Genomic DNA, 27,228 nt, shown 5'->3' with positions numbered 1-27,228 from the left:
GAAGGAGCAGTGCCTAGGATAGAGATGGAAATTATGGAGCCAGATGAGGGAGAGGGAGAGTTGGGGTCCCTGAGGACCCCGAACTTTAGCAGCTGACCCTTAGATCATTAAGTGTCCGGTCAGTGACAGCCTGGCTGGGAGAGGCACATGGTGGTTCTGTCTCCTGTTATCCTTCACCCAACTATCTGACAGCCCTGGAAGGGGGGCTCCTTGGGGGTTCCCCCAATCCCAGAGGAAGAGTGGGTCTGTGGGGAGTCGTTGGTCCTATCTCCACCATCAACAACTTCAGACTAACTAAGGTTGTGTGTGTGTGTGTGTGGGGGGGGGGGGGTTCTATTGGGCCTCACCCCAGAGAGCTGGGACTGAAGATTAAGTCATGCAGCCAGGAGAAAGAAATTGGGCCAGGCAGAAAAGACATCAGGCAGCAGACTAGCTGGATTTTTAAAGAGAATAGAAACTGTGGGCTGTTTACTTAGTTGGGTTGAAGTGGAGTTTAGCCCTGCTCATGTCCCTCCAAAAGCTGGAAAAGCCTACATTGGAGGGGCACTTCCAGTTCTCCTTTCCCAGGGGACCTGAACTCACCTCCTTGCCTGGAGACTCCTGGCCCTGTGCACCTGCCTCAATGGCAGTAATTCTTCCTAAACTGGCCAGACTCTGCAAGGGGCCTTCCTGGGCAGCCAGCCAAGGGCAGCCACTCGAGAAGCCTGCTCCACCCTCGCCTGCGCCTCCTTTCCTCTGGAGCCAGGATCCCATAGTAGGGGATGGGAGAAAGTGTGGGGCCCTGGATGCAGTAAAGTCAGGTGGGAAAGAAGGGACGGATCTCCAACTGAGGCCTCTGGGTTGCTGCCAGGCGGGGAGAGAGCTGGTCCCCCTCCTGGGGGCGCTCCCTTAGCGCATATCTGGAGCTGGAGGAGGGAGGGGCACCGCCCCCTGGGGGGTTTCCTGGGACTGGACCGCGCGCGGGAGGGATGGAAAGGCCGGCCCCTCCCGGCGCGGGAGGGGCGCGATCCGGGGAGTGGGGGCCCCGGCTCCCCCACTGTGGTGTCCTGGCCAGGTGGCCGCCTGCGACTCAGCGCGGCGCGGCGCTCCTGCCCGGAGGGCGCTGCATTCTCGGAGTCTCCACCAGAGGCTGCGGGAGGAAGGAAGGGATCCGTCCCTTGCACACTTCCCCCCTAGTCAGACACGCACACTCCCTCGCTCCCGCTCGCTCACTCCCTCGCGCTCTCTCTCGCTCTCTCGCTCACACACACGCGCGCACACGCCGCCGCGGCTCCCCCTCTCGCTCCCGCTCTCCCTCCGGCTCCTCCGGGCGGCCGCCGGGCGCCGGACTCGCCAGCCCGCCCGCGCCGGGGCTCCCGCCCCACGCAGCGTCCCGAGGCGGCAGGACTGGGGGGGAGCCCCGCGCCGCTCCCCGAGGTAAGAGCGCGGGGTGCCGCGGGAAGGGCGGCCGGATCGCTGCTGAGGGGAGGCTGCCCAGTAGGAAGGGAGCCCCCTGGCCAGCGGGAGCGGCCCCGCAGGCGGCGCGGGAGGGCTGATCCTCCCGCCGCAGGGGGAGCCCGGGCGTCTGCGCCCGAGCCCCGCGCGCCCCCTCCTCTCGCGGGGCGGGCGGGGAGGGAGTTTCCCACATCCAAACTTTCCCCGGCGCGGAGCGGAGCAGCCTCTCGGCCCGGAGCCCGCGGCCCTCACCCGCCCAGCACGGCACGCGCCCGGAAGACTCCGGGACCCCCGTGGGCCGAGGGTTGGCACCGCCAGGGGTCGAGTCCGTGCGCCGAAAGGGGCTGGGGAGGCGGTCCGCAGCCTCAACGCGGGGGCTGGGACCCTGGCGTTCCCGGCCCCCTGCTACCGGGTCTCGGCTCCCCGGCCCCTCCCAGAGGCGGGGTCCGGGGCCGGGGAATACCGCACGGCGTGAGCGTGTGCGCGCCGGTGTGTGTGTGTATGTGTGCGCGCTCGAGGTCGTGTCGCGTCTGGGGACACCCGGAGGTAGTCTCAAGCCGTGGCGACACGCACGGCTGCAGACACCTCAGAGGGCAGCCGCCCTGCGGGGACCCCCGCTGCCCTCGAGTCGTCGAGCCGGCCCTCGGACAGACGGGCGGCGAGGGGCAGCGCTGCCCTCTTCCCGATGACCCGGCTCCGGAGACACCGTCCCCACCACGAAAGGAGGACGGACCCCGACGGCCTCACGTCCAAAGGGAGCACCACTTGGGACTGATCCTGGATGCCAGGGCGCTGCGGAGGGAAGAGGGAGGCATGGACTGTGTGGGCGCGCGGGGTCCGCGGCTGGAGGTGGGCACGGGCCAGACCCGTCTCATTCCGTTTTCTGTGGCACTGTTGGGCCCCCGCCCCAGCTGTGGCCCCCCAGGCGGGACTGCAGAGGGCGGAGCTAACTCCGTAGTCCGTGGAGGTCTCCCCGAGCTGCAGGGCAGGGCAGGGCAGGGCAGCGGTGGGCCGCCGCTGGAAGCCTGTCGAGCACTCCCTCCACTTGCGCTGGCGCTTTTGGGAGTCCTCGTGTCTTTTTCCCACCCCCTGGGGCAAGGCCAGGGGTTGCATGCCAATTCGTTTCTCTTGGGTCTGATTCAGTTCTTTCCGGGTCCCTGGGACAGACTGAGGTGCCCCCAGCACAGGCAGCGGCACATTTGAGGGCCTGCACTGCTGCAGCCAGCCTTCTGCCAACCCTCCAGCGGTTCTGGAACTCATCTGGTTCTTCCCCCACTATTCCACCTCACTCCCCGGGATCAGCACCCCCAGTGCCCCCAGAGTCTCATTAGTGCCTCCTATATGGGCCCGTTCGTGTCCACTCTGCCCCCACTAATGACCTCTATTCTACAGCCCTTTTTGGAATTTGGTCTCTACCCCCGTGATGCCATCCCTTAGATATTTGCCCATCTCTGACCACTCCCTCCCCCACCTGCCTTCCATCCTACCTGTCTCTCTTCCTCTGCAGCAGTCACCTGCTCCCTGCTCCCTCATCTCCCGCCTCCCTGCCCCAATCACTTCCCCACTTCACTCGGGCCCTGCTCCCCTCCCTCTCCCAGTATCTGGCCCAGAGCTGGGGTGCAAGGGAGACAACTGCTTCCTTCCCTTCTGGAAGGAGAGGCCATCAGCAACATTTAAACCCTGAAACACTGTTTCCTGGGGTGCCTGTGTGCCCTTCTGGGACCACAACTGCCAATGCCACACACACACACACACACACACACACACACACACCCTGGCCAGGTGTTTGGCAAGGCCTGCCAGCTCTCTCTCAGCTAAGGAGCAGCGACCCCTCCTCAGGCGGCCTTTCAACTGGCTCCTGGAGATGAGAATCCCCCACCCTGTTCCTGCTTGTGAGCACATTCCAGATCACCTGGGCCACCCACTTTCCCATTTTAAAGCATTGAAAATAGAGGCCTGAGGTCACAGGGTGACCCAGTATCTGACTTCCAGGACTTAACAACTCTCCTTATGTGTTGGGCAAATCTTAGGAGAGAAAATGGAGCAATTTCTTGCATTCACTCTGCAGGCATAGCAAGAAGACCCCTGCTTAAATGCAGCCAGAGGTGTTTAAGTTAGACCCCTGTAGCCCCCAGGTCAGTGCCAGGACTGGGAAAGCTGTTGAAATGCCTTTGCCAGAGAAACCTAAAGAACAGGCACTGAGGACACAGCTTGTGCCCTGAAGGTGCAGGGTGACCCCAGGCAAGTCACAGCCCTTATGTAAAGTGTGCGTGCCAGAGGGTGGCTGTGGTCGCAGGGCATTTCTGATAGTCTGGAAATAATGGCACCTACAGGCAGGGCTCCCAAGCCCCCTGCCACGGCTCAGGGCTCTGATTTTTCTGCAGCCTTCACTGGAGCATAGTGTACCAGGCCCTCCAGGAGGAGGCTGGGCTGAAGCTGGGGGCAGAGACCCCAGGAGGGCCAGTTTCCTCCTCCTGAGTTAACAAAGTTTGGAGCAGCCAGTTTATTTACCACATGGTGATAGGAGTCAGCCAATTAAATTTCCTCTCCTCTTGCTGTTCTTTCTTTCTTTATTTATTTATTTTCCTTTTTCTTCCATCAGGAAGCTCCGTTCAGAAATGCAGCCTCAGGTATTCAGAGAGAGAGTGAGAGAGAGAGAGAACAATTCCTGTTTATGTAACTCAGGCAGCAGTGGGCCTGGGAGGGGAGGGAGCTGGGGATGGAGTCAGGTGGTTCCTGGGGGAAGAGGAGACCCTAAGAGGCTCCTGGGTTGGGGCCTCAGTGCTGGGTCTTCCCCACCCTGAGCTGGGGAAGGTGCTAGGGGGTGGGGACAAGGCAAGGAATCTACTCCAGTCAGGCTGAAAGGAGCCCCAGGCCTTAGGTCCAGCTCAGGGAGAGAGGCCTTAGGCCCCCGGCAAGGTTGACACACCTGCCACTTGTCTGGGCTTCTCAGAGTGTCCTTAAGATGGAGCACTTTCTAGAACCTTGTGTTTTGATTCTGAGCTCTCTAGAGGAAGCCTAGATTTTCTTCACCACCAGGGTGGCTCTGGCATTCACTTTCTCATCAGGGCATTTGCATGATAGGACCTTGTCTGAACTCTTTGTATATGGTGGCCAAGGGGTGGGGGTGGGGGGTAAGGTGCAGGGAAGTTGTTTCCCTCACTGAGGATGAGACAGAGTGGCTGCTGGGGAAGAAAGGTACAGGCTAGGGCCGGGCTGGAGGCAGGGCTGTCATGTACAGTTGCATAGGTTGTTGATTGTCCAAGGGCATTCAGTGCAGGAAGGAAGCAGGGACTGAAATCTATTATAAGCTCCACTCAACAAGCCGGGTGGTCTAAGGGCAGACTATGTCCTCCTGGAGGAAGAGGCACCGTTATCTAATTTGCCAAAAGGCTTGGTATACTCACCAGTCATGGCTCCTGAGGAAGATGCCTTTCTCTAGTTCCCACAAAAGCTAGTGGTGACCCAGCTGTGATAAAGGATATACACACTGATCACTCCTTAGCCAAGTTCTCTTACAGTAGGGACACACCTTTCTGCACGTGAGTCTGGGTCTGAACACAGGGGTGCAGGGACTGGGAGGGTTTCCCTTGCCTCTTCCCACCCTCCACCCCCACCGCCACCCCCATCCCAGCTCATTTCCCTCCATGATCCATCATCAGGGCCCTGCCCCTGGGACTGTGACTTACTGTGCTAGGCTAGAAACTTCTTATTTCCTCCTTGGATGTACAAACCTTCAGCTGTCTGCTCACTGCCAGCTCCCTCCCTTGTAGAATATAAATAGCTATCAAGAGTATGGACATTGGAGTCAGACCAGCCTGGGTTTGTGACTTCTTGGCTGTGTGAGTTTGTGCAAGTTATTTTCTCTCTCTGAGTCTGAATTTCCTCCTCTGTGAAATGGAGGAAACAGTAATACATACTGCATTGGGTTGTTGGAAGGATAAAATGTCCATGAGTGTGTATGTGCTTAAGTGGCACACAGGAAAGTCCATGGATGAAGCAGTCTTGTTGTTATTATCCCTCTGTATATGTCCCTTGGTTCCCATGGGACTGAAGGCGGCTGTGCCTCTCTCCTTGGTTTTGTCCACGACCAGAGGTGAGTTAGGACCACCAGGATCTGCCTCTGACCTCAGGAGCCTTCATCAGGCTGCCTTTGCCCCAAGGGAGGTGGAAGCTGCCTGGTGTCCTCCTGCAGCCAGGGGAGCAGGAGCAGGTTCTAGATCCCCACAGATTCATTTCAGACTAGTCTTTACTTTTTCTCTCCTCTCATCCATCCCAGGATCCCTGCTCCAGTGCAGAACTCGCTGGCTTCTGCCTAAACCTTTGTGGCAGCCTCCTCCAGCTTCTGATCCCCTCCCCACCAATCCCTGCTGCAGCCAGAGTGATGGTTCTCTAACACAGGTGGGATTGTGTCACTCGCTTGATTAAAACCCTTCCATGGCTCCCCATTGCCTACTGAATTAAGTCCAGACTCGGCACGTTGACGTTCAAGGTCCTTGTAATCCATCTGCATCCTCCTTTATCTCTCACTGTGCCACCACCACTCTGACACGCCTGCATCCAGCCACACCTGCCCTTTGCTCATGCTGATCCCACTACCTCAATGCCCTTCCCCTGAAAATCTTTTGTAGCCTTGAAGACTGAATCCAAATATTACCCCATCTTTGCATCCATCCATCCCTGTCGGTCCATCCATCCATTTGTTATTCATTTTAAAAATATATTTATACCGTATATTGAGTGTTAACTATGTGCTAAGCATTGTGCTAAATACCACAGTTACAATGGTGAGCAAGGAGACAGAACCTGAGCCGACAGCAGTCTAGTGATCCTGGGAAGGAGACAGACAATTAAACGATTCTCATAATCCATGATAAGAGCCAATAGGGGACCAGCAGAGGCTTCCAGGAAGAAGTGAGGTTTAAGCAGAGACCTGGGGGTTGAGTCAGTTATGGAGGGAACGAGGTTGGATGCATGGGAGCAGGGAAAGAGGGTTCCAGGCCAAGGGTATAGCCTGGACCAGCGCCCTGAGGCAAGGGAGAACACTGGAGGAAATGCACGTCCAGTTGGCCTAAGCCTGATGCATAGAGGAAGGGGCTTGGGGAATTGGAGGCCTGGGAAACAGGGCCAAGGAGGTAAGCAAAAGCCAGGTCCTGTGGGTCTTGAGAGCCGCGTGAAGGAGCTTGGACTTTATCCTGGGAACAGTGGGGAACCACCGAAGTGTTTTAAGCCAAGGCGTTACATGGTCAGATTTGCTTTCAGAAGCTTCACTCTGGCTGCTGTGTGGAGAATGGATTGCTGGAAAAGACGGGTCCAGGGCTGATGGTGGCCGGGCTTGGGGAGTGGAAAAGGATGAGTGAGGGTTTGAGGAGTAGGATAGACAGGGCTGGGTGACTGCTTGGACATGGGGGGCTGGTGGGGTCCCCGTTTCTGACTTGGGAGGCTGTGTGGGTTATGGAGATGGTGAACATGGTAGGAGGGGGGCTTTCAAGAAGAGATGGAGACCATTTGTTGGGAGGTTGGAAATCAGAGGCTATTGCACATGAAAGTGGAAAAGGCCCAGGGACAGTTGTATAGAAAATCCCAGGACCACCCTGAGACATGCTCTGGAAGCCACGAAGATGGATGAGATCACCCAGGATAGCTGTAGAATGAGATGAGCCCTGACAGACCCAGGAAGCCTTCTCTGACCCATCCAGACACATGAGACATCCTTCCTTACTGAACTCCCAATCTGTTTAGATATTTCTTAAGACATTTTTTACTGCCTGCCTTGTATTATCCACCAGATCAGTGGTTCTCAACCAGGGGTTATTTTGGCACCCGGGGAACATCTGACAATGAGTGGAGACATTTCTGATTATCATGACAAGAGGGGCGTTCGCTACTGGCATCTTGTGGGTAAAGGCCATGGATGCTGCTAAACATCCTCCAGGGTATGGGACTACCTGGCCCCAAATGGCGATAGTGCCAAGGGTGAGGAACTCTGCCCCAGGTCAGGAGAGCCTGAGGCCGGCCCTGCACTTTTGCACTTTGGTCTCCCCAGTGGACACCTGGCAAAAAGCGAGTCCCCACTGCCTTGAGCTGAGTTAAATTTGGGCTTAAGGAGGGGGCCTCAGACCACACAGCCTTGAAGCCACAATATACAGGGACTGGCTGTAAGCACGATGGTCACCGCGTCCCCAGGGGACCCAACCAACCCGATTTCCAGGGGCTGGCAGAGGAGGGCAGCTTGGGCCGATGGAGCCCAAGGGAGCCCAGGGCAGTCTTGTTCTCTTGTTGTTAATTTTTGTCATTTCTTTATCACCCAAGTAAATATATATTTGGGTTTGTTTTTTTTTTAATAGGCAAGTTACAGATAAACAAAATGAGAAACATGACAACTTACTGATTAACAGTGCAGGCTCTGGAGTCAGGCAGAACCAGGTTTACATCTTGGCCCAGCCACTTACCAGTGGAGTGAGACTCTGTTTCCTCATCTAGAAAATGGTTTTAATAAAACCTACCTTGTAGGCTCAAAGGGAAGAATAAATAAGCTAAAACAGACAAAGGCTTAGCGCAGTGCTGGGCTCGCGGGAAGTATCACAGTGTGATTGTAAGTGTGTGTGTAAATTCATATATATGTATGTATGTACCTTTTTATATATGAGAGCACTTTTAATTAGCCATAATCTGACCAACACTTGGCTGCCATTTAGGTGCATATCCTTCTTGACATATGTAGATCTTTTAAAAATAAAAATGGCATCTTGCTTTATACATATGCCACTGTAACTTGCTTTTTTCACTCTATAATATATGGTGAATGTCTTGCCATTTCAATAAATATACATCTACATCATCATTTTTTAAGAGCTGCATGGTTCTCCATTGTGTGGCTGGACCATAAGTCATTTAACCAGCCCCCACTGTCGGATGTTTGGGCCATTTCCAATCCTTCCTTCGCTATTACAAACACTTCTGCGATGAACATCCTTGTACACACATCTTCATGTGCTTGTCCAGTGATTTCCTCTGTGGCCACTTGGACATTTTTGGCAGGAGCCATGTGGCCCTGACTGGATTCCTCAAGTAGAAGCCCTTGGGCCCAGTGAGGAGGGGGCAGGGGGTCTCCAGGGAAGGGAGAGCACGCTGGATGACAAAGAACTGTTAGGCTCCTGGCGGGCATGTCCTGGTGTTAAGGAAGGGGACTCGTCTGTGAGTGAAAAGAAGTCCCCCACTCCTGCCAGTCTCCACTGTTGTCACTGTGGCACTTGCAGAACAGAGGATGGGGGTGGGGTGGGGAGGAGGACTGTGTGTGTGTGTGTGTGTGTGTATGTGTGTGTGTGATGGGCAGAGTGGCAGACGCCAGGCAGACGGGGGACACAAGGTGGATGGCTCAGGCAGGCTGATGGATGGGTAGCAGAGGCAGGCGGATCCAGGTCAGCAGGCAGACAAGATGATGGGCGGGTGACGAATGGGACAGATTTGGGTGACCAGACACAGGACTGTGGCCTCAGAGAGGGGGCCACAGGGAACAGGGGCTGAAATTGTGTATTCTGGGACAACGGGGAGTTCCTGGAAGAAGCAGCCAGGCCCTGAGGCCAAGAGGTGGCCTTGCCCCAGGAATTTGTATCTTCCATCATCTAAGTAGGATGGGTTTAGAGTTGAAGGAGGCTTTAAGGATCAATGAGCCTAACATCATTAAAAAGATGGGGGCTGAGGCTCAGGGAAAGGAAAGAAGTTGCCCAGGGTTCTAAGGTGTCTCAAGGGCAGACTGAGTCCCTTGCCCCTAACTTCGTCCACCTTCCACGGCCGAGCTTCTACTAAGGGCTTAAAGGGAAGGGGAATAGATTGGCAGAGGAGCCAAGAACACTGCACAATGGGAGACGGGGTGGGTGGTCCAGATGAGGTACTATTTATGCCATGCTGTGCTGTTGGAGCACAGATCCAGGAGCAAGACTGTCCAGGTTCCGGTCCCAGCTCTGCCACCTGTTAGCGGAGTGACCTTAGATAAGCCACCGACTTCACTTTCCTCCTCTGTACCTACCTCATAGTTTTGTTAAAAGGATTAATGAGCTAATGGAAGTAAAGCATCTAGAACAGTGCCTGGCCCATAGTGAGCACTCTGTAAGGTTTAGCTACTAAATATTACACTATTTTGCCTTTGTTACCCCCTGAATTCTGTATGTTTATGTGCAAGTGGCACAATCACACATGTGCCTACACAAGCAAGCTGTGTCTCCTTGGAGGCAAAGTTGTGTCTTTCTCATCTTGTGTCATCCCCTCCCACCATCAGGGCCCTATTAGCCTGTTAGGCACATAGTAGATGCTCACTGAATGTGTCTCAACAAAGTGGCTCATTTTGTTATAACTGGTTGAGGGGATCGAGGAGGGTTTCCTTGATGAGGGAGGCAGCCTGCAAGTTGTATGTTGAAGCCTAGGATGGCTCTGCCACAGGTGGAGGTGACAGTAGGGTGCTGCAAGTGGTGGGGACAGCATGAGCAAGGGAGTGGGGCTTGGTGAATGCTTGAGTGACAGCTAGTGGCCTGCTTTGATCAGAGCATAAAGAGAAGAAGGGGAGGAACGAGAGAGAGGACATCTCTCGTGGAGAGAGGGGAGGATCAGCTGAATTCAGAAGTGTGAAACTCCAGGCTGAGAAATTTATACAGAGGCAATAGGGAGCTATTGAAGGTTGCTGACTGAAATTGAGCTTTAGGAAGATCAAGCTGCTGCTGATGTTCTAGGACAGACTTGAAGGAAAGAGAAAGGATGCAGAGGGCAGGAGCAACTGAAATCACCCAGGAGATGAGTGAGGTTATAGAGAAGAGGGGCCAGTGGAGAAAAGGCACGAAGGAGAGAGGGACCAACAGGACTGGGAGCTGGTTGATTGAGGGAGACAGAGGAGAGGGAGAAAGGAAGTATGACCTGGGTTCAAGCCTGGGTGTCTGTGAGAACAGAGGTGCAATTAAGCAAATTTGAGGAGTCTAAACCTGGGAGATCTGGGGAAAAGTTGAGATGCCAGCCGAGATTATTCATCCATCCAGTATCCCATCTAAACAATCCATCCATCCATCCATCCATCCATCCATCCAATCTGTCATCTTCCTGCCCACCCACCTCCATTAAGTACCATCTACACTCAGTCCACCCCTCACCCACCTCCACCCACCTGTCATCCACCCACACATGCACCATCTACCTTCTGTTCATCTTCTCGCTACCCATTCATCCACAAATCCAACACTTCATCCTTCCACCCAAGATACAGTTACTGCATGCCTACTGTGTGCCAGGTTCTGATAAAATCTTACCACAATCATTTGGTGATGGCTGATAATGGCGACAGTGATTAGAAAAACCAATGGAAGGGATAGAGAAAATTTGAGAGGAGACTTTGTCTCCAAAGCTACAAAGGAAGCACTGATAGAAGGAGGCCTGCAGATCAGCTGTGTTCTCTTCCCAGAACAGAACAGAGAAACTGGCTGCACTTGCAGCTGGAGAGAACCCCCTTATTGATCACTACAGATGACTGAAGTACCTGCTGGACAATGTATTTGGGCTATAAGGGATATTGAAGGTCTATAGAGGTGACCTAGAGTAGAGGAAATGGGTGTAGACTGGGGCATTTATGGAGAGGTTAGTAGAGGAGGGCTCAGAGCTTGGTCTTGAAGAAAAATAGGGTTGGGTGAGCAAAGGACCAGAGGACCAGGGTGAGGAGACCCTCAGGGAAGAGAGCCAAGGCAGGTGAGCCTGGGGCTTGGATAAGCCAGGCTAAATGGGACAGCTGGGTAATTGGAGGTGGGGTGGGTGAGGATGGTGGCTACGTTTAATTCTCAAAACAACCCTTAGAGGGAGCACCCCTCCATTCCCCTCACTCAGCCCCCATCTCTTCATAAGCCAACATTCCTCTTTGAGTCCCCATCCCCTTACACAACCCCTGACCCCTCCCCCCAGAGCCTCTGTCACCCTCTATTTAGTCCCTGTTTCCCACGGTGAGCCTGTCTGTGTTCTCTCTTTTGAACCTTGGTCCCCTCAAGAGCCCCTGTTCACCTCACAACTCCTAGGCTACCTAGCTAGTCCCTGGCCAGAATGCCTACCCTTTCTCAGACGCCCTTCTCTTCCTAGAACCTCTGCTTCTCGTAGACTCCCCATCTCTTCTCTGAGCCCCTTCCCTTTGTGGAGGCCCTCTCCCTCTCATTGTGGAGGACCTCGATTCCCCAGAACCCACTCCTCCCCCCACAGAACCCTTCCCCCTTCATAGAAGCCTCCCACCTCCCACTGAGTCCCCCCCCCCCTTCCTGGAGACCCAGGCCCCTCACCAAGCCCCTGGCCACGTCACTTAGCTCCTTGTCATTTTCCAGTATGCCCCTCCTTCCAGAGCCCTCATTCTCTCAGTTTCTGTGCTCCCCTCTGAGCCTCATTCTCTCTTGGAGTCCCTGGCCCCTTCCAGAGCCCTCGTGCTGCCTTCTGTCTTGGGGTGCCAGCCCCCCCCCCATGCTGCAGGCACAGTCAGCCAGGAGCTGGTGGTGCTCTCAGGCCACCCTAGGTCCCTGCGTCGGATCAGTAGGCTTCAGGCTGGGAAAGAAGCTCCTGGACTTGGGCTTAGAAGACCCTCCCCTTAAATCGTCTGTATAGTCCCCTGAGGGGCTTTTGGGGCAGAGGGACCTGTAGGTTCCCAAGTGGGCCGGGCTGGGGGTGGAGACCAGCGGCTTTGACAGCTCAGCTAAGCTCAGCTCCTGGGCTGGGAGAAGCTGGAAACTCTCACTGCTTCTGGGTTGGGAAAACAATCACAAATTAGAGAAAATGCTTTGGGAAATTGCTCCACTGTGCGAGAGGGAGGCTGCCTCCAGAGAGAGAGGGAAAAGGGCTCCTAAGCCAGCCATGGCTCCCCATGGCCTCACTCATCAGCTCTAAACCGTCTGCTTGGCGTTGGAGGCCCCATCTCATCATCTGACGTGGTCCCCTGCTGAGCCCAGACACACACCTGCTCCCGCTAAGCCACTGCCTAGGGGCCGTTCCCACCTGCAGACCTTTGCTGTCCTGGGCTGAGCTTTACGTGGGTGAAAGGCTGCAAGCCCCCTTTCAGCCCTTGTCTTGTCTCTTTCAGCAGGCCCTTGAGGCAAGGAGCCGCATCTTGTGCTAATGTGGGAAGCTCAGAGCTGGGCACCGCTCCTCACTCTGGCTTCCTGAGCCTCGCTTTCCTCATCTGTAAAATGGAGAGGGTAAGACTTCCCTTGCCAGGTTGTTTCTGGAAATGAATAAGGTAATGGGTAAAAGTGCCCTGGCTCACGGTAGGAACCAAGTGAATGAAGCTGTCCCTCCCTGCCTGACAGCCAGATCAGATCTCTGGGCTGTGGAGACCAGCATTTATCTATGAATAACGACTTAGTCAAATCCCCAGAGCTTGTTCTGTACACCTCTGCCCACCTTTCTCTAACTAAGAAGATAAAAAAGAGGCTCTATGTACTTCAGGGCAGGGGTGTGGGGTGGGGTGGGGTGGGGTGGGGCTCCAGGTATAAGATGAGACAACAATATTTGAATTTTATGACAGTCTTTTGGTTATCAGGCAAGACTCAAGTCAGACCATATTAGTACAGCAGATAAGAGCTTGGACTCTGGAGCCAGGCTGTGCTTCTCCCTAGCAGCTTGACCTTGCACATGCTACTGTGCCTCCTCAGTTTCCCAATCTGTAAAATGGGCATAATAACCACTGCACCTGCCTCACAAGGCAGGATTAAATGAGCTCATATTCATAAAGTGCTTAGAACAGTGCCTGGCACCTGGCAAGCCCTATATAAGGCTTTGTTAAATGAAATTGACGAGGAATTCAGTGACAGAGGAGTGGACAGCAGGGGAGCTCAAGCAGGATAGGAAATGGACTTTTCAGAATTGGTTTCTGGAGCCCAGCCAGCTTTCAGGCCTCTCTCTGAATAGGGGCACACAGAAAGTTCTTGAAGTTAAAGGCTTTTTCTAGAGACTGCTGGGTTGCCTCAGTGAGAGAAGGTCGGACCCAAGGACAATGCACACAGAGGCAGCATCTGCAGAGGGCATCACGGAAAGGGGTCCAGAGCTCCAGGGACATCTCTTAACACCCCACCCCCACCCTCAGGTCTCACCTGCCCTTTTCCTGGCCCAGCAGAAGTCCCTTGCATGACTCCTTGCTCCCCATCAACGAAAGATAAGCGACTGCTGTGTCCCCTTGATGGAGCAGGACCAAGGCACGTTGTCAGGAGTCTCTGAGAATTCCCTCCTGCAGTCTGGCTGAGCAGGGAGTGGAGCATGGTCTTGGTAGCCCCTCCCCATCGCAGCTGGGCATGTACTGAGTGCCTGCTCTGTGCCAGAGAGGGCTGGGCACTAGGACGGTACAGGACCAGACATGACACTTGCCCTTGAGGAATTTGGGATAAACAGGAGTTCCTGTCCTCCTTAGGCCTCTGTTTCCTCATTTGTCCTCTTCTCTTCTACAGAGTGGTCATTCCACGTGCCCCTCTCTTTTCCTGCCTCCTCCCAGGCCACTGCCCCAAGATGGGGTGGGAGGGGCCACCAAGGAGGGGAGAGAGTTTGTACAAACTGAGGCTGCAGCTGGAACTTCTGATTGGCTGGTCAGAGCCATTCATTACTCTGGTTGCCATGGCAGCTGATTTCCGGGGTTGTCAGTGATGAAACTCATAACATTGTTTTCAAATAATCCGTGTAATTGAAATAACAATTGAGCTGTTAACTCGTCTCTCACACCCGAGCTAGGACAGATCCTCCTCTCTACACCACCCTACCCACCCCAGGAAGCTCCAGTCCCTCCCCACGTCCTCCTGAGGCTGCAGCCCCTTCCTCTGTGGAAAGGGGTTGGAGGAAGAAAGAGGAGGTGGCATGGCCCCCCCAGCATTTTAATAGAATCCTAGAGACTCAGAATCCCAGAGGGGAACCCAAACTTAAAGACCAGAAACCTCCTCACTTTGCCACCAGGGGCCTAGAGGAGGGAAGAGACTTACCAAGTCACACAGCTGGACTGGGACATGCAGCTCCATTTGTAAAAGTGTCTGGTCAAAGTTGAAATAGACACGTTGCATTGAGAAGTCAATATAAAACCACAGAGCTGCCCCTTTTAAGGACTTGAATCTTGTATGAATTCCTACCCTCGCCTACACCCATTTTACAGGTGAATGAACTTTGAGGTCCCAAGAAGTTAAGGATAAAGTTAGTGCTTTTTTTATAACTTTCCAGAAAATACCTGTTGAGTGGATGATGTCGAAGGGCACAGAGAAATTCCGGAAAGAGGGGTTGAGGGCAATTTGAGAACATGTGGCTTAGAAGAAAGGAGAGATTCCTGGAGGAGATATGAGAGTGAGGGAATTCCAAGGTATTTCCTCCTCCTTGGGTCCTCCTGTAGTTTGGGCAGGGGCTGCACATTCAGAAGCATAAATGTGAAGAATAGTCCCTGCCCAGTCCTCAGCAGGGTCTGGGATGGGTTGGAAATGGAAGAAGCAAGGTCTCTTCTACGAGTACTTGTCTCCCATGCACATGTAAGGATGCAAGTCTGCACAGAGCACCTTGTAGGATGAAAGCGGTTTTTAACAGTGTCTGGTCGCTGTCCAAGGTACTAGCTGGTCCAGCAGACTGCGTGGGCGGCTGGGGCGGCAGGCACTTGCTGAGATTGGGGTGGAGGCAGTCCTCTGCATATGAGACTGGGTGACAGCAAGAGGTTGGCTTCCTTCCCTGAATTTTAGAGCGTTCGAACCACAAAGGGTCTTGGCAACCATCTACCCCCCCCCCCCATTCATTCACTCTTATTCACTGAACATTTAATGAGCACCTTCTCTGTGCCAGGCACCATGTGAGTCATGAGGATTTGAGGATTAGGGAGACCCAATGACTGCCTTCTGGGACTCTTTCAGTCTAGTGAACACACACACACACACACCCACATTCACAAGCACACACGTGCCCACTGGTAGCCAATACTTATCTAGAGGGTGGTAGGGCTAAGGGAGCACGGAGGAGGGAGTGATTAACTCTGCCTTCAGGAACAACAAAATCTTCCTGGAGCAAATGATCTGAGTTCAGTCTTGAAGTACGAATAGGTTCTCCAGGTGGATAAAGGGGAGAATAGCATTGTATCAGCAAAGGTGGGGAAGTGTTCACAGCTTAGAAAACAGAGAATTTCCATGTGACTAAAGTGTTGGCATCCTGGAGGTGAACAGTAGGTTGAGGAAACTGAATTCCCAGCAAGGACAGTGACTTGCCCAAAGTGCCACCTTGAATTGAGGGCACAGCCAGGACTAAAACACAAGACATGTTGCTTTGTCAGAAAATCAGAGCAACAGAGCTAGTTGGGTCTTTGAGATGCTCTAATCCCAACTGCCCATTTTCCAGATGGGGAAACAAAGAATCAGAGATATTCTTTGCAGGACCTGGCATCCCCCAGCAAAGATATAGCAGAGCTGGGATTTGAAATCTTGCCTGTCTGACATCAAAACTTGAACTATTTTCACAGCACCACCAGTGGGAGCAGAGTAAATCCCACCTCAATTCAGCCAGAGAGTAGAGGGCTCAGGCAAGAAGAGGTTGCCCCAGTGGGTCCTTTGCATGTGGTGGGATGGACAGCCTGGACCCAGCCCTGCTTCACCAGGGGGATGCCCAGGCCAGCCCCTGTCACACTGCTGGCATTCAACACCTGCACTGGGGGAGCACAGTCCCAGCAGGAAAGCTCAGCAGCAAGCCTTCCTCTTGGCATGGACTTGGGTCTGGCTTGCCACTGACTCTAGTGATCTTGAGCAAGACACCACCCCTCTCCATGCCTCAGTTTCCAAGATCCCAGTTTCATGGATAATCCTTCTTGCTAACTCTCTGGGGCAGTGGTTCTCAACCAAGGGTGACTTCCCCCACCAGGGGACATTTGGCAATGTCTGGAGACATTTTTGGTTGTCATAATTGGGGTGGTGGTGCTATTGGCATCTGGAAGCCAGGGTGCTTCTAAATTTCCTGTACTGTACAGGACAGACCCTCATCCCAAAGGATTATCCAGGTCAAAATGTCAACAGTGCCAAGGTTGAGGGATCCTGCAGTCTGAGACCTTGTTTGTAAAGATCAAACGAGCCACTGAGGTGTATACTATGGGTTGTGCCGAGGTACACCCCAAGGTGTAAGGCAGACAAGCAGAGTGGCCTTGATGTCAGGTGGTCCTGGCTGTGTGGAGAGGTACTTAATCACTCTGAGCCGGGTTGCTTCATCAGTGGCAGTAATAATAGCACCTATCTCAGGATACTGTTGAGAGGATGTGATGAGATCATGGATGTAGATGGTAGAGAAAGACAAACAACCTAGTAAGTCAGGGGACCCCCACCATGAGCCCCTGTACTGCAAATGGAAACCCTCAGCCTTAAAGTGCAAATTCTGAAGCCAGATCTTGCTTATTTAACCTCTCTGTGCCTTGATTTCTCATCTGTAAAATGGTGACCGTAACAGTACCTACCACATAGGCTTGGTGGGGAGGTTAAAAATGAGTTAACAGATGCAAAGTACTTAGAAAAGAGTAAGTGCTATGCAGGTATTAACTATTATTAGTAGTAATGGCAGTAGCACTGTTATTGTATGAATTCTCACATGAGTGAACAAGGCACTCACATGAGTGGCAGAGGGTTCCTCAGACAATGGCCTCTCCAGAGCCATCTCTCTACAGCTCTCTGACCCCTAGGCCTCCCACAGACCCAGCTTTGGGCCTCTGTGACCCTGCCAAGGCTATGAGTCTCTCTCTCTCAGCAGCTTCCACCCCTCTTGTCTGTAGTTTCTTGGATCCCCTGACAGATTGGGCCGGCCCTCTCCTCCCTCTCCCTCCCCATCTCCACCCTCACTCTCTTCCTCTACCCTGAAGTCTGCCAGAGCCAGAGACAGCTGTGAGAAGCTGAATCCAGGGGGAGGGGAGGGCCATGGGCACCTGCACCTCACTCTATAACAGGTCTCCATCAAACCAGCCCATCAGCCCCAAACACTTGTACTCTTGGCTGATGCTTCAGGTTAAATTCTCCAGCCCAGGGGTGCTTGACCTCAGCACTATTAACATTTTGGCCCAGATAACTGTTACAGGGACTGCCCTGGGCATTGTAGGATGTTGAGCAGCATCCCTGGGCTCTGCCCACTGGATGTCAACAGCACTATCCCCCTCCAGATCTGACAACCAAATCTGTGTTCAGATACTGCCAAATGTTCCCCAGGTAGCAAACGGAGAACCCCTGCTCTAGAACTTTGCTAGGAAATGTGAGCTTCTGCCCTGCACTTTCCTGGCAGAGAAGCTTTTACAATCTAATGGATGTCATCATGTTGGACCATGAATGTCACTGACAAACTTCATCCCACTTCCCCACCAATTTCCAATCCCTTCACCATTCTCAAAATCAGGTGACTGCAAACCTCAGGCCCAAGTCCCAACTCTCACCCTTAACCTGAAACCCAGGTGCTTAATCTTAATTCCAAAACTTCAACCTGGACTCCAAACCCCAAGCTTTAATCCAAACCCTAAACCTAACCCCTTAACCTGTTTCAAAATCTCAGATTCCCTTAACCTCAAACAGAATTCTAAATCCAAATGTTAGCCCCAAACATAAAGCCCAATAGAAAACGTACTCCTCCAGATCCTTCCAGTACCAGTTCTTAAATCCTGACCCCTGTACCTTCTGGAATCTGGAGATTCTTTGGCTCAACTTTCTAGTCTCCTCCAAGGTGACCTCAAGTTCTTGGGGAGAAGCAGAAAGGGCCCCAGGAGTGACAGGCTCCAGGAGGCAGCTCTATTTCATAACCCCTCTCTCACACCACCTCAGGCAATCCATCTGGAAATGCTATTATTTATTCATTTGCTCACTCAAACATTTAATGAGCATCCACTCTATGTTAGGCACCAGAAAACTAGTGGGGAATTGGACCCAGTTGTTGCCTGCTTTCTACTGGGGGAGACAGACAAGCAGACAGACTGTCAAAAGCAATGATTCCAGAGTGATTCAAGAAACATCCATCGAGTGCCTATTATATGCCAAGCATCATTCTAGATGCTGGAATGAAGCATTAAGCAAAAAAGACATAGTCCCTATATTCATGTAGCTAACATCGAGGGTGAGGAAACAGACAATAACCAAATAAACAAGTATATTTATACTTATCAGATAGTGATAATTTCTATGGTGGAGGAAAGCAGGATGAGGGGAATAGGGAGGGCTAGGGAGGTGGGGGAGCTGTTTTATCTCAGGTTGTCAGACGGAGCCTCACCAAGGTGAGACGTTTGAGCAGTCCCCCGAAGGAAGGGATAGAGCGAGCCAGGCAGCCACCAGAGGCAAGAGTGTTCTGGCAAAAGAATCTACAAGTGCAAAGCCTGAGGAGGGGACACATCTAGTATATTCAAAGAGCAGCGAGGAGGCCAGTGTGGCTAGAAGAGAGGATGGGGCAAGAGGTAGGAGAATGGCAGAGAGCTAAGGAAAGGCAAGGTCATCTGTTGGGTCCTGCAAGGCATTTTGCTCCAAGACGAGAAGCCAAAGGAGTGTTGAGAGGAGAAGTGTTATGATCTGATTTACGCTTTAACACCGTAACTAAAGACAGTCTATAGGGGGCAAGGGCGGAAGCAGGGAGGCCAGTTAGGAGTGGATGCCGTGATCCAGGTGAGTGAGGATGGGGGCTTGAGCTGGGCTGTTAACAAGGAAGGTGGTGGGACCCATCATGTTCTGTGTCTATTTTAAGGTAGAGCTGGCAGGCTTCGCTGATGGGATTGGACGTGGGTGTGAGAAAGGGTGAAGTCAAGAATGACTCCCAGGGTTTTGGTGGAAGCAGCTAGAATAATGGAGTTGCCAGTTACTGAAATGGGGAACTTTGGAAGAGGAGCAGTTTTACAATTCATTTTATTTTATCAATGTTGTTTTTGTGGGGTGGAACTCAGGAGTTTGGTTTTGGACCGAAATTTGAAGTGCATTTTGACATCCAGATGGAGATGTTAAATGGGCAGGGGGATATCTGATTTGGAGTTGCAGGGAGAAGTCTGGGTTGGGATACACATTTGGTGTCAGCAGCAATCAGATGGTTTTTAAAGCCAAGGGATTGCATGAAGTCACCTACAAAGGGGATGTGATGGAAAAGAGGAGAGACTCCAAAACTAAACTCTGTACCCCTCCAGTGTATATAGGGTGATGATGGAGGAACAAAAAAGGAGCCAAGAAGTCTACCAGGTGCAGGGTGGGGGGTGGAGTAGGGATCCAGAGAGGGAGACTGAATCTGGGGTGGCTGGGGAAGACTCATATCTGGGAGAGGCATTGGCACTTGGCCTTGAGTGATTAATTTAAAAATTCCCCATCAGAAAAGATTAGGAAAGAGCTTTCCAGGGAGAAAGAACAGGACATGCAAAGACTCAGAGGACCACAACTGCTAGCATGTTCAGGGCATGGCAAACTGAGCTCATGGTCCCCTACCCTCCAAACTTGCTCCAAACTCCCTCTCTGTTTCCCCAATCAGCAAATGGGGCTACCTCAGAGTCTTCCCCAATCTGACCCTCTTTCATGTTTCCCCATAGCACCCCTACCACATCCTGAGAATTCTACTTCTGACAGGTCTCTAGAAGCTGCCCACTCCTTCCCCACCATCCCCACTGCCCACACCCCAGTCCAGCCCACCATCACTGCTCACCTGGATCTCGGCCTTCTCTCCTTGTTTCCTTATCAGTCAACCTGAGGTCCCAGCAGGGCTGGAGTGGGGCCCATCTTGCTTCCCCCACACAGTGGCCTGGGTGAGTTTCAAATCAGAATAAGGTTCGTGTCAGTCCTGGCTTCAGAAGCTTTCAACAGCTTCTCACTGCCTTTAGGATGAAATTTAAAACGTACCAAGGATGGGTCCGAGTCTCCCTGTAGGACAGCGTCTGTGGCTACTGATGGATGGAAACACGTGACTAAATCCGTCCCCCACTCGCGAGGGGCTGGGACATCACCTGTATCTGAGAGTTGGGATAAAAATTCTGCCAGAAACCCTTTTGGGCTCACCTTCACCCTGACTGGATGAAGCACTGATTTGGGAAGAGGAAGGCTTTCTCTGAGACTTTAAGTCTGTTCATTAGAAGCAAGGCACTCGATCCAGCCCACAGTCAATGAGAAGGGATTGTGCAAGAGCGTGAATACCAGGAGCTGGGGACCACTGAGAGTCATCTTAGAATTCTGTTGGCCACAGTAACACGGAAATACAACTGGATGCTGCTTGATGGGCCTTTTGAAGCTGATGCACCAATTTTTATATTTTCATTTTTTAAAAAAAGGCTTTAGCTGTGTGCAAACTACAACCAAATCAAAACTCAGCTTGTAGCAGTGACTTTTAAAATATAATCTTAAACAGTAAACAAGCAAGAAATTATAAACTGTACCCTTCAAAGCTATAGACAGATACAATGGAAGCTCCTATTTTCACAAAGGAGCAATTTGTAAATGTAAAGTCTGCAATCATATGCAAATGAAAGTTTCCTGGCTCCTGAAAAAGACTGGAAAACAGGAGATAACAAATTACCGAAGTTCTTCAAACCTGTTAAGCAATATGTAAATATAAAGTTTGCACCTCGCCACCTGGCTCCTGAAGAAAATGGGAAAACTGGAAATAACTAAATTGACTCCTTTTGTCTCTAATGGGTTTAGCCAATTAAAGAATCTCTGGGAAATTGCCCCAAACCTCCCAGATAGAAGGGCCTTTTGTCTATCACTCTTGTTGCATGATTATCTCTTTGTCTCTAAACCGGGGGATAAAACCCAACTGGAGAAAGACTTGAGGGAAGCAGATTTGGGAAAATGTCCCCTGCTTTCCTCCGCTGTAAATCAAACCATCTTTTCCTCTTCAGCACTTGTGACTCTATTAGCTGTTACTTCTATTAGCTGTGCCGAGCAACGGACCCATATTTGGGGAGTGCCCCTTCTTCAAGCTTAGCAATAGGCAAGAAATGTGGGACTTAATCAAGCTCCTATGAAATCATGGATTACATTTACACAGATATTTTTGTGGGAATTAAATGTTTATTCAAAAGACAAAACTAAAATGAAGGGCATTATGTATTTCTAATTTTACTTAGGTGTGTAAATTTGTCACTATGAATTTACTTGCTGAAATTACAATAACCAGGATAGAATGTTATTTGGAAGCTACCTAGAGAACAAAGAGGACTTATATTTCTGTGTGAGGAAAATATCCGTATGTATGTTGGTTATGCTATATTTGAAGGGCAAACAAAAGATTCATGAAATATATGGTAATAGATTTTTATTTATCAAAATTAGTCTTTGTTCACTGAAATCAATTATGGTATTTTAAATCATGTCAAGATTATTTCCATTTGCATAATTAAACTAGAAGTACAAACATCAGAGAAAAAAAAAAAATAAAATAAATAAATAAATAAAACGTACCAAGGCCACAGGGCCTTGTGCACAGTGGCCCCAGCTGCGTCTGCAGGCTCAGCTCAGCGCTCCCTTCCCCATCACCCCTGACATGTGGCCTCAGTGAGTACCTTTTAGGTTTCTCGGCTTCACCGGATCCATCCAGCCTCAGGGCCCCCCCCTCAGGCTTCCTCGGGGAACCCTTCACTGACCCCAAACTCAGCCCGGCCCCCCGTCTAATGCTCTCCTTGCTCCCTGAACTTTTCTTTTGGAGTCGTCACCGTACGTTCTAATGAACTCCCAAGTTATTAACGATCATAATAGCTAACCGTTGCCGACACTTCCTGCTGGGCACTGTAGTAAGCGTTTTGCCTGCATCTTTAGTCGTTTAACTCCCTCTCACCGCCCTATGAGGTAGCTGCCATTACTATTCCTATTCTACGGAGGAGAAAACTGAGAAACAGAAGAAATGATTTGCGCCAGGCCATGCAAACATTAAAGAGCCAAACTGGGACATGGACCCAAGCAGTCTGCTGAGCCCACAGACCTCTGGCTTTTCTGCTTGATGTTTAATCCATGAGCCAAGGGACCATGTCCACCTCATTCACAGCATAATCTCCTGCATCCTTCAGAGGACTCAGTCCATGTTTGTTGAACGAATAAATGAATGAACGGTAGTTTGAGCAGGACAGAGTGGTGTGGTGCAACAATGGCGAGCAAGGAGGCTGGCACGACAGACAGGATGAGACATGAAAGGCCCCGGATGGCAGACAGATGAGCCTGCACTTGGCTCTGGGCCACAGGGAGTCCTGGGGCTTTCTCTAGCCGGGGAGGGTGGCGCTCAGATAAGTATGTTGGAAAGATCCCGTTGCTGGCTGCTGGGGAGGAGGGCCCGAGGTGGGGTCCTTCCCTGTCCTGCAGCCAGGCAAGACTGGCACCGCCCCCTCCCACTTGGCCCTATTAGCATTCTGCGGGTGGCTTGGGCTCCACAATTAACACAAAGGTACAGTCATTCATTCTGACTGGTGGACTCGGGGGATCAGCCGATGGGGGCTGGCTGCGCGGGGCTTCTGCTGGGAAGGCATGTCACAGCACAGCGGCCACCGAAATGAAAAGCTATTAATAATGATCCTGGAACTTCACTCCCATCAGCTGTTTGTTTAAAGGTGTTCCATACTCGGAGCTGCCTGATTTATGTGGGCAATAACGCGCCGCCGTCGGTCCGCACTTTCGAAAGCAGTGCTAATGGGGTGAGACTGAGACCTGGGGGGATGCCAGGGAATGAGGCCGGAGGGCGAGGCCTGGTCAGGCTCAGCCCCTGACTCCCTGCCCAGCACCTTTGTAAAGGGCCCTGGAGGTGGCCAAAAGGGGAGAGCCAGAGCCAGGGGAGCTGGATTCAAATCCCAGCCATGCCGTTCGACCCGCCCAAGCATGTCTCTTTCCCTCTCCGAGCCTCAGTTCCCTCATCTGCACTTTGAGGAAGAAAACACCTGCATTCCAGGGTTGATAGGAGGACACCGTAGGAGGCTATTGCAAAAAGCTGGGTGAGAGAGCATATAGTAAGTGCACAATAATTCCTTCATTTTCTCATTTCCAAATAGAAAAACCTATCCCCACCACCTGCCAGTCCCAGCCCTCTTGAGGTAGGAGAAGCATCCGATCCCCTTCAATGTTTATCAAGGCTCCAAGATTGTATTAGACAATTTATTGAAGACCTGCAAAAATGCTGGGAGAGATGTGTTGTTGTGCCCATTTTAGAGATGAGAAAACTGTGGCTCAGAGTAGGAAGAGACATGTTTAAGGTCACCCGGCTCAGAGTCCACCACACTGCACACCCCAAAAGGGCAGAGGTCCTGTCTCTGAATCCCCTGCACCTTGCACCATGCCTGTCACATATAGGAGCAAAATATGTATTTGTCAAATTGAAAACAAAAAGTGTAAGAATGCTGAATCTTTGACTCAGAGGCCTAATGCCCCTTCACTGTTTAATCCTAGAGGTAGACACAGTCGGGAGACCCAGGTCCTGCCCCCAGCTCGTAGGGAAGTTACTAATGGGGACATTGGATTAGATGATTAGGACCACAGCCTAGTGACATTTGGGGCTGGATATTTCTTTGTTGTGGGGGCCACTCAGCATATATGTTTAGCAGCATCCCTGGGCTCCACCCACTAGATACGAGTAGTACCACCTCAGCAACAACCAAAAATGTCTCTAGACATTGCAATTGTCCTTGCTGGGAAGGAAGGGGGAGCAAATCACCCCTGGTTCAGAACTCTACTCTAGGAGCTCTTTCCAAATAAGGTCCAAATTCTGCACAGCAGAGGTTTACATTGTGCCTGGGGGAGCTGAAGGAAAGACTTGAATGCACAACCCAGCCCATGACCCCAGGAGAAATGTCACATTGACATTTTCACAAAGTCACATTTTCCCACTTAGACTGTGAGAGAGCAATTCTTCTCCCTGCCAGAGCCAATCACCAGGTGGTTTCTGCTGATAATGCCAACTTGGTCCACAGACAGGAAAGGCACTGGGCAGGCAAGGTTAAGCTCCCCAGAATGCACTGCAGCAAAAATTAGGGACCACTGAGTCGTAGGTTCAAAGGTGAAGGGGAACTTTGGGTCTGTTGGGGCTAAGTCCAGGAGTGATCAGGGCTGGCCTCCAGGCAGGCTCTGGAGTATTTGGAGTGACGAGAAAAAGTGACAGGCAGATCAGGTGGAGATGGATGGTACAGCCTCAGCAAAGATGGGGAGGCAGGAATGAATGGTGATAGGGAGACAGGAAAAAATAGCCTGTGCCCATCCCAGAAAGTATAGACACTGGAACATTCTTCCTTGTCCAATAGATCTCCCTCCCACTTTCCCACCTGGCAAAGCCACCCTGATTTTTGCAGGAAACAGTTTCTCCTGGCTCCTTGCCATCCCCTCCAAGCCTCCTTCCCACCCGGACTCATTATACAGAGGTGGCTGATGGGGGCAGAAATGGTGTAAGCCCTGGGTATCTATCAGAGGCCATGAATTCCAATTCTAGATTGCAACCTACACCCCTGTCACATGACCAGGGGCCGATATTCAAAACCACTAACAGCCTGTACAACATGGGTGTTGATCAGTCAGAACACAAGACACCTGAAAACAACCAGTAGGGCTGGCTGCACACCATCACCCCTGCCTCTGAGCCACCCGCCTCCTCCGTAAAATGGAGATACTTACACCTGCCCCGTGGGGCTGCTGGAGGGAAAGCACCCAGCAAAGCCACTTGCAAGCAGCAGGCATTCCATAAAGGTTTCTTGGCTGCTCCAGAAGATCCTGAAGGTGCTGAGGTCTGAATTCCCCGCAGTGGGCCCCGGACCCTGCAGAGGCCCCTACGCCGGCAGACTCTTGCCCCGGGGGTCTGTGTCCTGCCAAGGGCCCTGGAACTCTGACTCACCCACCCCAGGAGGCTCCGTCTCTCCATCCTGTTCCAGGCTCTTGGTGTGCTTAGGCAGCTTGTCGTTATGAAATCCATTTTCTTATCTCCTACCATATCTATTTTTCTAATTGTTACTTAACGGGCTCCCCTGAAAGTAAGAAAATCATTGGAACAATTTCCTTAAGTGTGAGAGATTAGTCTGAAATTGGCATTAAGGGGACTAATTACCTTCCCTCTACCACCTTTCCCACAGCCGTTTATTGGCTGTGAGGACTCATTCATCTGCCGCTCAGGGACATCAGGCGGCATCTGGTTGGGGGGATCCTCAGCTCCTGCCTCCATTTGCAGGGTGCGTGGAGGGGGGGCACCCCAGATGCTGCGAGCTCGGCACCTGGGGTACACGTGTAAGCCCTACACTTACACTGCCCTAACGTGAGCGCCTTCTGAAATTTTGCACCCCAGGTGCCTCTCACCTCACCCCAGCCATGTGAGTGCGTGCACGTGTATGTGCGTGCATGTGTCTGTGTGATTATCAAAGAGCGAGGGAGATGGGAGTGGGGCCGGCAAGAGCAGAACGTCCCATGGTTCAGAGTGAGGCTGCTCCTTGGGCCTCGGGAGGGGTGCAGGATCCAGTTCAGAATCAGAGCAGGGTGGTACCTGGGGGGAGCCCACATGCTCCCAGAGACCTGGATTCCCTGCCACTGACTCACTCAATGACTTTGGGGGAGTTGCTTTGTCTCTCTGGGCCTCAGTTTCCTCATCTGTAAAATGAGGGTACTTTCTCGGGGCTGCGGTAACAGCCACGTCCGGCTTTCACTGAGGGGCGCACCCGGCACGTGACTTCACCTTCTCCGAATCCTCACAATGGCCCCAAGGGGATCTGTTATTACTAGTGCAGTGGGCAGAGGAGGCAACCGGACCACGGAGGATCGAAGAGGATCGGAGAAGTGAGGTATCATGCCCCAGGCCACGCAGGTGGGGACTTCAGAGCTGGAACTGGAATCTCATTCTGTCTGCTTCTGAAGCTCCTGCCCTGCCCGCTCCACCCAGACTCCAGGCCTCTATCTGCTCCCAGGATTCCTCTCCCTGTGAACTTGGAGTCTGGAGACCTGGCTTCCAACCCCACCTTGAGCTCTTACCAGCGGTGAGACCAGAGACACATCCAGGCATCTTCTGAGCCTCGGTTTTCTTCTCTGTAGAGTGGGGACAGTTATCACACTTTCTGCTGCAGACGGATGGGGTGAGGACCACACATGGCAATGCTCTCTGAAACGGAAATGTGACGTGGGAATGTAAAATGATGGCCACAGAGAATCTCATCAGAGGGAGAAGGACCCAGAGCAGGGCAAAGACTTGCACAGGAGCATGCCCGGGGTCTGTTGGAGCCCAGGGATGAGAAACCCTGACTCCGGACCTCCAGCACCCCCACACCTGGCCAGCTGCCCCCACTGCTGGCCCGGGCACTGAGGGGACTCCCTCCTGAACAAAGCCCTGAGCAGCGGGAAGGCTTGTGACAAGGGAGCAAGGTGACAAATGGTGACGCCCAGAACGAGGCAAGGATTTCGGGCTCCAGGGTCCAGCCCTGCACCTGGCATGGGGGAGGGGCAATCACCCACCCAGCCACCCCCTTTCCCGGGGAGAACTCACTGGGGGAGGCGGATAAGCTCCGAGAAGACGACTGGAACATCTTCCATTTTCCATTTAACTACCCGATATTGAATTATAAATAATTCATACACCTGCCAAACATTTGATTAAAAGAACCCAATTCGCACTGCATTTGTCAAGGGGTAAGAATTGCATTTGGTGTTTTTATTTTAATCTGTCCTTTAACTCTTTTACGAATATTTATTTATACTTGGCTGTCAGGTTTTATTCTATTTGCCCTGATTTTATTCTGGCTGTAGCTGGCATTTTTTCCTTTCCCTTTTTATTTTGTCACTTCTGCCTGGTAGTCATGCATTTGAGAGCCCAGAGGTAATAAATAAGGAAGCCCGACTTCTTGCCTGCTCTCCCGCCTCACTCCTG

At 52.1% G+C, this 27,228-nt stretch overlaps 1 protein-coding gene across 1 annotated transcript in view; it reads left to right on the top strand.

The window, feature by feature from the left end:
• Nucleotides 1–1,317: 1,317 nt before the first annotated feature.
• CDH22 (cadherin 22) overlaps nt 1,318–27,228 on the top strand; it is a 123,956-nt gene continuing 98,045 nt past the window's right edge. Inside the window, exon 1 of the mRNA XM_037812228.1 lies at nt 1,318–1,416. The gene's annotated coding sequence lies outside the window, so the exon portion shown is untranslated. The remainder of the gene's footprint in view (nt 1,417–27,228) is intronic.

This window comes from Choloepus didactylus, chromosome 19 (assembly GCF_015220235.1).
Source record: "Choloepus didactylus isolate mChoDid1 chromosome 19, mChoDid1.pri, whole genome shotgun sequence".
In the NCBI taxonomy this organism is placed as follows: Eukaryota; Metazoa; Chordata; class Mammalia; order Pilosa; family Megalonychidae; genus Choloepus; species Choloepus didactylus.
The sequence above is the reverse complement of the archived record's forward strand: the minus strand, read 5'-3'. Positions and strand labels throughout refer to the sequence as shown.